Raw genomic sequence first — 12,862 nt, forward strand, 5'->3', positions numbered from 1 at the left:
TGGACCAGATTAATTTTCCCTTCCATTAGTGGGCTGCACTTCTATTCCAGTTTTGCTTACTTTAAAATTTCTTAAACTTTTAATTTACCTTGATTCCACTATTATGGCATGACAATCACAGGGTGTTAAAAATGCTTGATTTTTCTCAAGAGTTTATTTTAATTGTCTGACAGCTGTTATAGTCAATGTCATAGTCACAGTGAATTCTTCAGACTGGGAAAATGTGGCTCTCACCACATAAATATGGGAATGTGCCTATGTGTTCATAAATATTTGAACACATTTATAGTGATCTAAACTATTTGAGTGATTTTACTTTGTATGAAGGCATTGGAAGTATTAGATAATATTTTTAGACATCAGCATTAAGTGTCATCTTTGTATCTGAAGCAAAAAGTTCCATTATTTCACCAGCTTTACCTTGGACACTTCAACTCTCTGTACCTATTTAGGAATTATTGTTAATATAAACTGTACTTAACCATGAGCCCTGTCAAGGTTCCTCCCCCACTCTGAACTTTAGGGTACAGATGTGGGGACCTGCATGGACACTTCTAAGCTTAATTACTAGCTTAGATCTGGTAACACTGCCACCATCCAGAAATTTCAGTGTCTGGATCACTTTCTGTCCTCCCAAAACCTTCCCCTCCCTGGGCAGCCTTGAGAGTCTTTTTCACCAGGTTCCTGGTGAACACCGATCCAACCCCTTGGATCTTAACACAAGGAGAATTTAACCATCCCCCTTCCCTTCCTCCACCAATTCCTGGTGAGTCCAGTTCCAATCCCCTTGGATCTTAACACAAGGGAAAAAATCAATCAGGTTCTTAAAAAGAAAGCTTTTAATTAAAGAAAGAAAGGTAAAAATTATCTCTGTAAAATCAAGATGGAAAATACTTTACAGGGTAATCAAATTTATATAGCCCAGAGGAACCCCCTCTAGCCTTAGGTTCAAAGTTACAGCAAACAGAGGTAAAATTCTCTCAGCAAAAAGGAACATTTACAAGTTGAGAAAACACAAATAAGACTAACACGCCTGGCCTGGCTATTACTTACAAGTTTGAAACATAAGAGACTGATTCAGAAAGATTTGGAGAGTCTGGATTGATGTCTGGTCCCTCTTAGTCCCAAGAGCGAACAACCCCCAAAACAAAGAGGACAAACAAAAGACTTCCCTCCACCAAGATTTGAAAGTATCTTGTCCCCTTATTGGTCCTCTGGTCAGGTGTCAGCCAGGTTTACTGAGCTTCTTAACCCTTTACAGGTAAAAGAGACATTAACCCTTAACTATCTGTTTATGACAAGCCCTTCTTGGCGACACACATAATCTGAACTTTTCAGCTATCTCCCAACATGGGAAAGGCTCTAACAGAAAGAACCATGTAGCTTACAGCTTTCTTTGTGAATGAGAGCCACTGTCTGCCCTTTTCTCCCCAATAAACAAAATCAAGGTTTTTTTTATGACTGCAGAGTTTCCTGAAGTGGAGCTATTGGGCTGTAAATCTTTATTAAGCATTAGGGCTGGCAGGGGTTGAGGCTGTACCAACTATTGATGCTAGCTCGGCGGCTGAGGAGAAGACAGGGGGTCAGATATTTAAAAGAACTCAGGTCCCACAGAGAACAATGGAGAAACCTCAGCCCCGTCTTCTGCCCTCCCTCCCAGTGAGAACAATGGGAGCTGCTAGGCACTGAGCATTATTTAAAATCTAGCTTTGGTGTTTTAGACACCTTACACATTTACTTAGTTACTGCAAGCTTTGGCTGCAGAGGCTGACTTCCCACAGCAAACTGTGTGGGTGTTTATCAGCAAGAAATGTTTGGAGTTTTTCCAGTGATAATGCTGGTGGAAGAGAGGTCATCTACACTCATGGCCAAGATCCATTACAATTCATTGGAAATGTTTTCTCACCTTATTGTGTATAAATCATTTTGAAGCAAAATGAAGGCAAACAATGCTGAAAAGACAAAAAGATGTTGAGTTTCAAAGGGAATCTAAATGTGAATGTGTTACAGCTGAAAGGAGAGTCCTTGAAGTCTTGTTTATATCTTCTCTCCAGTTGTCATTGATTCCTGGATGCCACGGTTAGAAGGGACCATTGTGATCATCTAGTCTGATCTCCCATACAGCACAGGCCACAGAACTGCCAAAATAATTCCTAGAGCATGTCTCTTAGAAAAACATCCCACCTTGATTTAAAAATTAGCAGTGTTGGAGAGTCCATCACAGCCCTTGGTAAATTGTTCTACTGTGTAATTACTCTCACTGTTAAAAACTCTCACTTTATTTCCAGTTTGAATGTGTCTAGCTTCAACTTCAATCCATTGGATCATGCTAGACCTTTCTGTGCTAGATCAGAGTCCATTATCAAATATCCCCCCCTCTCCATGTTGGTAGATTTATAAAAAGAGTTTGTGGTGGTGCACAGAGGTGGTGCACCGGTCTTGGTTACATACACTTGTAAGGTGCTTGGTCTTGTAAAGAGGATGCATACCATAGAAAGCCAGAAGCACAGCATAGAACCATATATGAAAATATTAATAGCATCATATGAAGATTTGTTCATAGAGAATGGGTGCCTTCCAGCAACATACAAGATACGTTTAAGAGAAGACCCGGAATCGGTGGTACATGCTACACAAAAAGTTCCACAAGTCTTAAGAACATGGCTAAAAGAAGATCTGCAAAATATGAGAGCAAATGGTATCATTCAGAGAATAGAAGAAACAACAGATTTGGTTCACTCCTTTGTAACTGTAGAGAAAATAGAAGAGGGACTACAGCTGTCTATATTCCTACAAAACTATAAAGAGAGAACACTTCCACTTGCCTACAAGAAGTAAACTATTTGTCTGAGATGGCAGGAGCTAAATTCTTCAGCCAATTAGATGCATCAACAGGATTTTATCACACAGAGAACTCCTAGATCTGCATTTTCAGCACACCATTCAGCAAATAATGCTTCCTAGGACTGTCTTTTGGACTACGTTAGTTTCTAGAAGTACTTCACCATATGAGCCAGATGCTAGAGAGTCTAGCAGGTGTGAAAGTGTATGTAGATGACATGATAATTTTGGGCAGCACTGCCACTGAACATCAGGAACAAGTGAGGAGGGTACTAGAAATTGTGAGAGCTAATAACCTTAACCTGAATAAAACCAAATGTAAATTTCAAGCTATGGAAATAACATAATTGGGAGAGAGACTGACCTTAAAGGAATCTTGCCTGATGAATCAAAGAGTCAGGCAACACTGAACTTTCTGATACCTGAAGATGAAAAGGGAATTCAAAGACTGCTTGCTAGACATGTTGAATTGTGCCAGTAGGTTCATGCCTAACTGTACAGATCTCACAACTCGTCTAAAACATCTCCTCCACAAGGCTGCTGAATGGGCATGGATGCCAGACCATGAAAGAGAGTCCAATGATTTAAAGCATGTTCTAACATCCGCTCCAATGTTGCAATTTTTTTGACCCATTGAAAAACATCAAACTCTCGAAGATGCCTCGAGGGGAGGGCTGGGAGTAGTACTAGGACAGTGTCATGGAAATGTTTAGTTGCCAGTCTCATATGCATCTCTGGCTATGACAACCACAGAGAAAATGTATGCACATATTAAAAAAGAGGTCTGGTATATGGATGGACAAGGTTTCATGACTTTCTCTCTGGTTATAGCTTCAAAACAGAAGCTGATCACAAACCACTGGTTGCAAAACACAAAAAGGGACTTGAGGAAGCACCACCTAGAATACAACCTATTTCTGCTTGTAGTAGGATGTGATCCTGGAGTTCCAATCTGGACACCACTTAGGGTACGTCCATACTACCCGCCCAGGTCGGCGGGTAGCGATCGACTTCTCAGAGTTCGATATATCGCGTCTCATCTAGACGCAATATATCGAACTCCGAACGCGCTCCCATCGACTCCGGAACTCCACCACTGCGAACGGCGGTGGCGGAGTCGATGGGGGAGCCGCGGACTTCGATCCCGCGCTGTGAGGACGGGTAAGTACTTCAAACTAAGGTACTTCGAGTTCAGCTACGCTATTCGCGTAGCTGAACTTGCGTACCTTAGTTCGAACCCCCCCCCCCCAGTGTAGACCAGGCCTTACTATTGGCAGACAGCCACTCAAGAGCATATGATCCATCTGACAATTCACAGACTGATTATCTAGGAAAAAAAAGTAAACATACACGTGAACATGATAAAAGTATCATACACTGTATCTCCGGGCACATGGGCTGGATTTGAGATAGAAACAGCTAAAGATAAAAATGACAAGCAGTGATACAAGTAATAAGTAAAGGAGGAAACAATGACCTCTTCCCACCTGCCTATTACCACTACAGAAATAAGCTTTCAGAGATCTCAGGAGTGCTCTTGAAGGGGGACACAGATCATGGTTCCCACAAGGCAAACAAGGAGGAAAGGAAGGAAAATATTGGAATGAATACATGAAGGGCACCTGGGAATGACCAAACCAAAAGGAGATCTTGAGAAGTTGTATTCTGGCCAAAGACGAAGATTGACGATGTGGTGAGCAGGTGTGGAACATGTCAGAAGAGAAAAACCCAATGATTCTGCACATTTTGCAGTTCCATGGGGCAAAATTGGAATTGACATGCTCAACCTGATAAGAGATGGTCACCTGATTATAACACTATTTTACCAATTTCCCAGAAGTAGTCACACATGAAAATACTCTGACAACCACAGTTGTCAGGCACATTAAATCTGTATTTTCACATCATGGAATTCCACGAACAGTAATATCTGACAAAGAGCCGCAATTCAAGAGTAGGGAATGTATGGACTTGTGCTAAAATATGACTTTCATCATGAGACATCAAATCCCAGATAACCTCAGATCAGTGGATTAGCTCAAAGGCGAGTATGCATAGGGACAAACTTGCTCAAAAAAGCAGTGGATGAAAGAGAAGAAAGTTACCTATGGAATTCCTCTACAACAGATGCATAAACACTAGATTACCAGGTATGGGACTAAGAACAAAATGTTTGACCAAGGACTCGGTGGTAGTGAGGAAAAGACTGGGAAAGTGCAAAGGGACATAATTTTACAATGATGGAGCAAGACCTCTTCCACATTTAAAAAAAGCAAAGACTTGGGGAGAATTTGGCAAGCTGAGCATTGACCAGTCGAAGATAGAACAATTAAAGAAGAGTCCTCTTGCTCTTACTTGTGATCACAGACCGAGGTGAAATCTTACAAAGGAACCATAAGCATCTGCTCAAGGTACCTGAGAACTTGGCCGAGACACGTGAAGTGAGAGCACAGACACGAGTTGAAAACAATTCACAAGCTGACCCTGTTAGTGAGCATGAGACTGACCTGTCCTTTACAGAGGATTTGCAATACAGCAGGTGGGGAAGACTGCTGCAGCACCCTGAGAAACTGATTGAGACGCGTGAGTGTAGTGTAAGAACAACCTGAAGGGCTATTAAATCAGTGATAGCATTTGTAATAGCTTGATAGTTTAATTGATTTGTGTTTTAGTTCAGTCTGGGAATTTAGAAAGAGCTCTAACAAAGGGAAGATGTGCTACAGAGTTAAGTCCTCCAGGAAGTGTAGAGATGCCACATTTCCTATACACTTTTCACGCCGTCTTTGATTTCCTGTGCTATATTTTGGGCTGGAGGCAGAAACAAAAGAAACCCAGAATGAGGCAGCCACAGGCTGCAGCTATGCATAGTAGTAGACACTTTATCTCATTTCTGTACATAGTTCCTGTTCATAATAAAGAGTAAGATGCTCCCCTAATAACTCTGCTAGTGGCTCTCAAGCCCACACGACAGGATAGTGTGATTAGATAATGGACCTGATTGTGCACTGTGGTGGCCCCTGTGTAGTTGTCATGTATTCATGTACAAAGAGGGTGTAAAACCACCATCTTGATCTGGCAACTTTTTTGCATTTGCTGTGAGCAGGTGTAAACAACTACATAGAGGCAAAGCATGGAAGAATTATGCCTATAAATACTGCTCAGCTCCATGTTTGGTGAACTAGTCAGGACCTTGTTCTTCTAGTGTCTGAGACATGTAGGAGAGAACAGCTGGGTGTTCTGCTCTCTCCCCTCCGTTCTTTAGTGCTGTCAGTGAAAAATAATCTTAAAATTATACCCTGGTGAAAAAGTCTTTTAGCACAAAGGCGCCTTTGTGTTGTATGGCATATCCTGTAAACAGATGTGCCTTTTAATGGCTTCCATCTCCCAGTCACTCTCTGAGGTGTCAAATCTTTTTTTTTCCTTTTTTTTTAAACTAAATTCAGCAATGACACCTCAGCAGTGTTCTCATGTGAAGGCCTCTCTCTGAGTGTTTGCCAGTAGAGAGGCACCTCCCTTTTGTACATTTCCATGAGCAGATGTGATCTCCAAGAGCTAAATTCCTTCTTTCCCTCTTTTTATGCAGAAGTCGGATGCCATTTCTTTCAATGAGCATCCCAAAAAGACAGCTATGTTGAAAGAATTTAAAGTTGCAAAGTCAAACACTCAAAAGTTAGGAAATTCCAGAATTAAGGTTACCCGTGCAACCTTAATTTGGCATACTTGTGTGTATAAATAACAGTAGTACTTTAATTATATGATCTCACACACTTTTTTTCTACAGTTCCCTAGCCTCACCAGTTGAATAGATATTCAATCTTTCTTTCTTGTCCCCCTCAGACAGTGTTTGGCCTGTGGTCTTATTTACTAGCCACCATTCAAACCCTGCACTGAAATCAGCATTATTCATTTCCTCATGAGCCTTTCTATGACACACATCATTAAAGTATCTGAGAGCTTCACAGATATTAATGAATATATGTCCACAACTCCCAGCGAAGTGAAGTAGGTTGCTCTGCCTGATTCAGCCTGTCACACCCGGGCTATTGGCTATTTAGGGGTGGGATTCTCTCAATGTCTCCTGTTGGAGGTATTCCACCTCACAGAAATAATTAAATATTCCTGGGGCCAGAGAAAAAGCTGGAGTGGGTGACTCTTTGGCCCAGTGGTTGGGGCACTCATGTGGCATATGGAAAAGATAGGGTCAAGTCCCTGTTCCAATGAATATCTAATAATTCAAAATGAGTATTGAACGATAACATTTTCTAAAGAAAATGGAATTCATAGTTAACACAGGTACATATTCCAGGCTGCCATAGTTTGTTCCAATGGTTAATCATGATCACTGTGAAACAAATATCTGCCTTATTTCTAGTTTGAACGTGTCTGGCTTTAATTTTCAGCCACTGGTTCTTGTTCTGCCTTTCTCTAGTAGATTAAAGAGCCCTCTAGCACCCGGTATTTTCTCCCTGTGAAGGTAGTTGGACGCTATATGTCATTTGAGCCACTTGGATTCAATTCCCCACTCGGTCACAGACTTCCTGTGTCACCTTGGACTAGTCTCTGTGCCTCAGTTCCCTGACTATAAAATGGGATAAGAGCAATTCTCTACCTCACAGAAGTGTATAATGAGAAACATATTAGAGACTAGCATGTGCTTAGGTACCATGGTACTAAGAAAACAGGGAAGGGTGAGGATGGGCAAAATTTTTTACAGCCCACTTTGTTTTTTGGTGTTTCTTCTCTGTTATTTGTTACAAAATATTATTATTCAGCCTCTGCTTCAGCCTCTGCTTTGTATAGTCCAAGGCATGGGTCTTATCTTGCAAGCCGGGCCGGCTCTGGCTTTTTTGCCCCCCCACCCCAAAAAAAAAAAAAAAGGGGGGAGGGGTGGCCAGAGCGGCAAAGCGGGGGGAGGGGGGGAGGAGGAGGAGGAACAAAACAGAGGGGAGGGAGCCGGGGGGAGAGAGAGAAGGGGGGCGGCCAGCGCTTCAGCGGGGCACTTACCCCGTGGCCCTGACCGCCTCGCCGCCTGCCGGGAGGGCTCTGCACCGCTCTGGTCGGCTGGGAGGGAAGGACGTGGGCTGCACTGCTGAGTTTGCTGCAGGGCGCTCCCCTCCTCCGCGCCGCCGCCCCATACAGGGCGGCCAGATAGGGGAACCAAAAATAAAAACACCTGCTGTGCCGCCCTAGGATTGGGCGGGATGCTGCCCTGTAGAATCTGCTGCCCCAAGCACAAGCTTGCTCAGCTGGTGCCTGGAGCCAGTCCTGCTTTTACTGCTACATTTTCATTCTAATACCAATAGGGAGGGATTTGGGTCCTTTTCCAGCCACCACATTTTGTTATGAAACCTCTGCAGTTCTTGAGTTTCACCAGGGAACAAAGTCAGCCTGAACTCTCAGCTTTCCTTGCCTTTGGCACTTAAAATTAGACCCTAATGTCACTTGAACATATTATATTTGTAGCCAATTTGCTATTGATGTTTGGTTCCCACTTCACACATTTTTTGTCATGTTTCTCAGGGTGTCCCCGTCTCGCTTACACTAATGTCTCCATTGGTGGGGCATGATTAGGAGCTTTCCTCCCAGCCTATGGGGAAGGTGGTACAAATCTCAACAGAAGAAATGGAAAATTACAGCTAATGTGTGAAAAACCTCTCGTGCCTTCCTGCTCTCTTTCTACTGCCAAAATGCAACTAGACTTGCCTCTTTGTGTTTGCCAATGTAGACATCCCCAGTTATTAAGACACGGTCTCAAATTCTCCAGGTTAATTCAACCAGTCACCAGGCTGCTGACTCTTCATGTAATAATTTATCTAGGAACAAACTCCTTCATGACTGTCTTGACTTGATGTCATGGAATCCGTTATGAGATGCCTGAGTTGTGATGGCTGCTGTCCCTACAGATACAGAATGGTCTGTCTTACCTTTCTAGTGGTCAGAAAAGAACTGATCTCCTGAGTGGGTTATTTCTTTGTTCGGTTCAAGTTTTCATAATATGCCCATCATCATGATATCTGAGTGCCTTCCAGATATTCAATATCTTCATTAACGATCTGGAGGATGGTGTGGACTGCACCCTTAGCAAGTTTGCAGATGACACTAAACTGGGAGGAGTGGTTGATACGCTGGAGGGTAGGGATAGGATACAGAGGGACCTAGACAAATTAGAGGATTGGGCCAAAAGAAATAAGATGAGGTTCAACAAGGACAAGTGCAGAGTCCTGCACTTAGGACGGAAGACTCCCATGCACTGTTACAGACTAGGGACCGAATGGCCGGGCAGCAGTTCTGCAGAAAAGGACCTAGGGGTTACGGTGGACGAAAAGCTGAATATGAGTCAACAGTGTGCCCTTGTTGCCAAGAAGGCTAATGGCATTTTGGGTTGTATAAGTAGGGTCATTTCCAGCAGATTGAGGGATGTGATCATTCCCCTCTACTCAGCACTGGTGAGGCCTCATTTGGAGTACTGTGTCCAGTTTTGGGCCCCACACTACAAGAAGGATGTGGATAAATTGGAGAGAGTCCAGCAGAGGGCAACAAAAATGATTAGGGGCTGGAGCACATGACTTATGAGGAGAGGCTGAGGGAACTGGGATTGTTTAGTCTGCAGAAGAGAAGAATAAGGGGGGATTTGATAGCTGCTTTCAACTACCTGAAAGGGGGTTCCAAAGAGGATGGATCTAGACTGTTCTCAGTGGTAGAAGATGACAGAACAAGGAGTAATGGTCTCAAGTTGCAGAGGGGGAGGTTTAGGTTGGACATTAGGAAAAACTTTTTCACTAGTAGGGTGGTGAAGCACTGGAATGGGTTACCTAGGGAGGTGGTGGAATCTCCTTCCTTAGAGGTTTTTAAGGTCAGGCTTGACAAAGCCCTGGCTGGGATGATTTAGTTGGGTTTGGTCCTGCTTTGAGCAGGGGGTTGGACTAGATGACCTCCTGAGGTCCCTTCCAACCTTGAGATTCTATGATTCTATGACCATGCCAAGTGATATAACTAGCATCTGTCATGTGTGGATTGTTCTTTCTCCTTTCCTCTCCCCAGGGGGAAAATGATGTGAGGATTGTTCTGTTTTTTTTTACATCTTGTGAGCTGTGTTTTTGTGATTGATTAGCAAGGTCTAAGAAGTGCACCTTGCAATTTGAATGGCCTTTTTTTTTGGCAGCTTTATCCTATTGTAAATATATCTGATGTGCAGTCTACATGGGGCACTCACACCTAAGAGAAAAGACTTGTGTGTAGTGAACACAAGGAAGATTCTTTATTGGGGTTGCTGGACACACACAGACCTGTAGGTCCCCAGCTTCCAGACTGAGGAATGGAGTTTGTGCCGCACAGAGTTACCACAGCATTGCTCAAATCCTGGCCCAGATTAAGCAATCACCTCCTCTGCAATACAATACTCTGCTATCTGAACCTGGGCAGGCGGTGGGAGAGTTGCAATCACTGCTCCTTACTGGCTAAGAACTGCACATATCCTTTTGTTTTGTTATCCTGTCTCACCCACCCTCACACCAACCTGCCCCTTTGTCTAGCCCATCTATCAAGTCTTGCTTTACGACTGTCAGCTCTTTGGAGCTGGGACTGTCATTCTCTAGAAATATGTACAGCATCTAGCATAATTTAGTGCCAAACTCCTTGGCCCCTAGGTGTTACCACAATATAAACACTAAATACTATAATGGTTTGTAGTGCTAGTACACTAGACTGTGGTCCATCTCCCCTCCCAGCAGCTCCCTTCCAGAGTCAGTCCTATCTAGCTTGAATATCTGTGTTTTGGGTGTCTTTCCCTCAAGTATTAGCTTGTGTTTTTCCAAGCAATCTCATTTGGTAAATTCCTGTGCATATTTCTAGTCTGCCTGGATCATTTTGTATCAGTTCTCACCACTATTTGCAACTACTCTCAAAGTAGCACCCTCTGCCAGTTTCATTAGCACAGTTTATTCCATCTATTAGGTGATGAATGAAGTTGTTAAATACTCTGGGACCCAAAGTTGGTTCCCTGCAGTCTCACACTAGAGCATTCACCACAACACAATACATTGCTATTTATTTGCCAGCACCCTTTGTGTATGACCAATCAGCCATTCTTGAATCCACCTGAGAGTGTTACTATAGGAATTGATTTTGAAATGTAAATTATGTGAGGGAAGTTATCAGTGACTTTACTAAAAGACAAGGACATTGAAGTGGGTGGTCTCCTTGCAGCCATTCATATTGTTATCCCCTCAGAAAAATAATAGCTTCCTCTAGAACTTGGTCATGTATGTGCAGCCTTATTGTAATCAACAGAGCTGATAAGGAATTTTGTGACAGAATTTTTTTTTAAAAGAAAATGCTCATTCATAGACCTGAAACTTTTCACGGGGGAGGATAATTTAATTTCTCATTTCAAAATTCCATTTTTTGGTTCAAAATGACTTTTTATTTAGCAATTTAGGTTACTTTATAGGTTTGTTTTTTTAAAAAAAAAAGGTCAGTCAAAATGAAATGTTCTGAAATTACTGAAAAGAAACATCCTGACTGACCCGACTGATTCTTATTCATTGATTTATTTTAATTTTCATCTTGTGAAAATGTTAGAGATTTAGACTTTTCATCCTGCTTTGGAATTGGAAAATTATTCAAAAATCTTGAATTATTTTTTTTGGAGGAGGGGGATGCAAAACCCATTTCCCGCCAATCTCTAGTAGTCAATGAAATGGCATTCACTCAGGGCCGGTCCAACGCTCATTTAATTCAAGGGAGCAATCCCCATTGACTGCTATGGGCTTGGCATAATGGAGCTGACTGGACTTCTGGACAGCCAAACATTTGCTTAGGAGGCCAGATCCCAAGCAGATCCCCCTACTCAGGATGCTGCTGCACATAGCACCTATTCTGGTCACCAGTAGCACGTGCTTCTGGAGGGGAACTTCTCTTCAGGGCTCCCTTCCTCTGGCAGATGGATGGGGGTGGCTTCTCTGTGAGGTTCGTGTTCTTTCCCCTTCTCCTCCTCCCTCCGGACTGACTGTGGACTGCCACCTCTGAAGGTCTCCAAGCTCCTCTCTCCCCCTCCTCAGCCTGAGGGTCTATCCTCTGGGGTCCAGCCGCCTCTCCTCCTGATATCCCAACCACTGATGGGCAGCTGAAGCTGTTGCCCTCGGCACCATTTCCCCACAGCAAAAAAGCTTCTCCTCTGGATCTGGTGACTGTATTGTTAATGTTGTGTGTGGCTGAGTTACTCTGTGAGGCTGGTTCTGGGTGCCTCTCTGGGAGGGGCAGGCTGAGTGTGGGGTTGTAGATGAGGGAAGGAATGAGTGAGTGGGTGTGTAAGGCAGAGAAAGAAATATTGTAGGAATGAGTGAGGGGATGAGAGGAGGGAGAGGGAATAGAGACAGAAGGGATTGACTGAGGAGCAAAAAGGAAGAAGCAGAAGTCAGTGTAAGGGAAAGGAGGAAAAAAAGAAAGCCAAGAAGAACAGAAAACACAGGAGAACAGAGCAAAAGCAGGAAATAAAGTGAGTTGGAGCAGAGGAGAATAAAACAATTTAAGTTAAATTGAAAAGGAGATAGGTGTCGTGTACTGACAACTGTTAAAAGTACAAGCTATCACTTTGATTTGTAAGGGGTTTCCAGTTCCAGGTAGGCTAGGCGGCTGTGTAGGGAAACATGCCGTCTGGGCCTTCAGCACTGCAGTCAGTCTAAAAGAGTCAGCCTGGAGCAAGATGGGGTGAGTTGTGCCTCATTGTATTAGGGAACAGCCTGCTTTGTCTCTTTCTATTTTTGGTTCTTCCGTGTTAGGGTTCTGGATTCTAAGAAATAAGGTAGTGTTATGTTGCAACCTTCTAGAAAGGGTATTCAGTGTTTTCCTTCTACTTCTCTGTGTGCATACTGGGAACATCATAGGCCTGGATCAATCAGCAACACACATACAAAATGGGAAATGACTGCCTAGGAAGAATGAGGCGTACTTGTGGCACTTTAGAGACTAACAAATTTATTTGGGCATAAGCTTTTGTGGGCTAAAACGAGAAACTACAGAA

The sequence above is a fragment of the Mauremys reevesii genome, linkage group 5 (assembly GCF_016161935.1).
Source record: "Mauremys reevesii isolate NIE-2019 linkage group 5, ASM1616193v1, whole genome shotgun sequence".
Lineage (NCBI taxonomy): Eukaryota > Metazoa > Chordata > Testudines > Geoemydidae > Mauremys > Mauremys reevesii.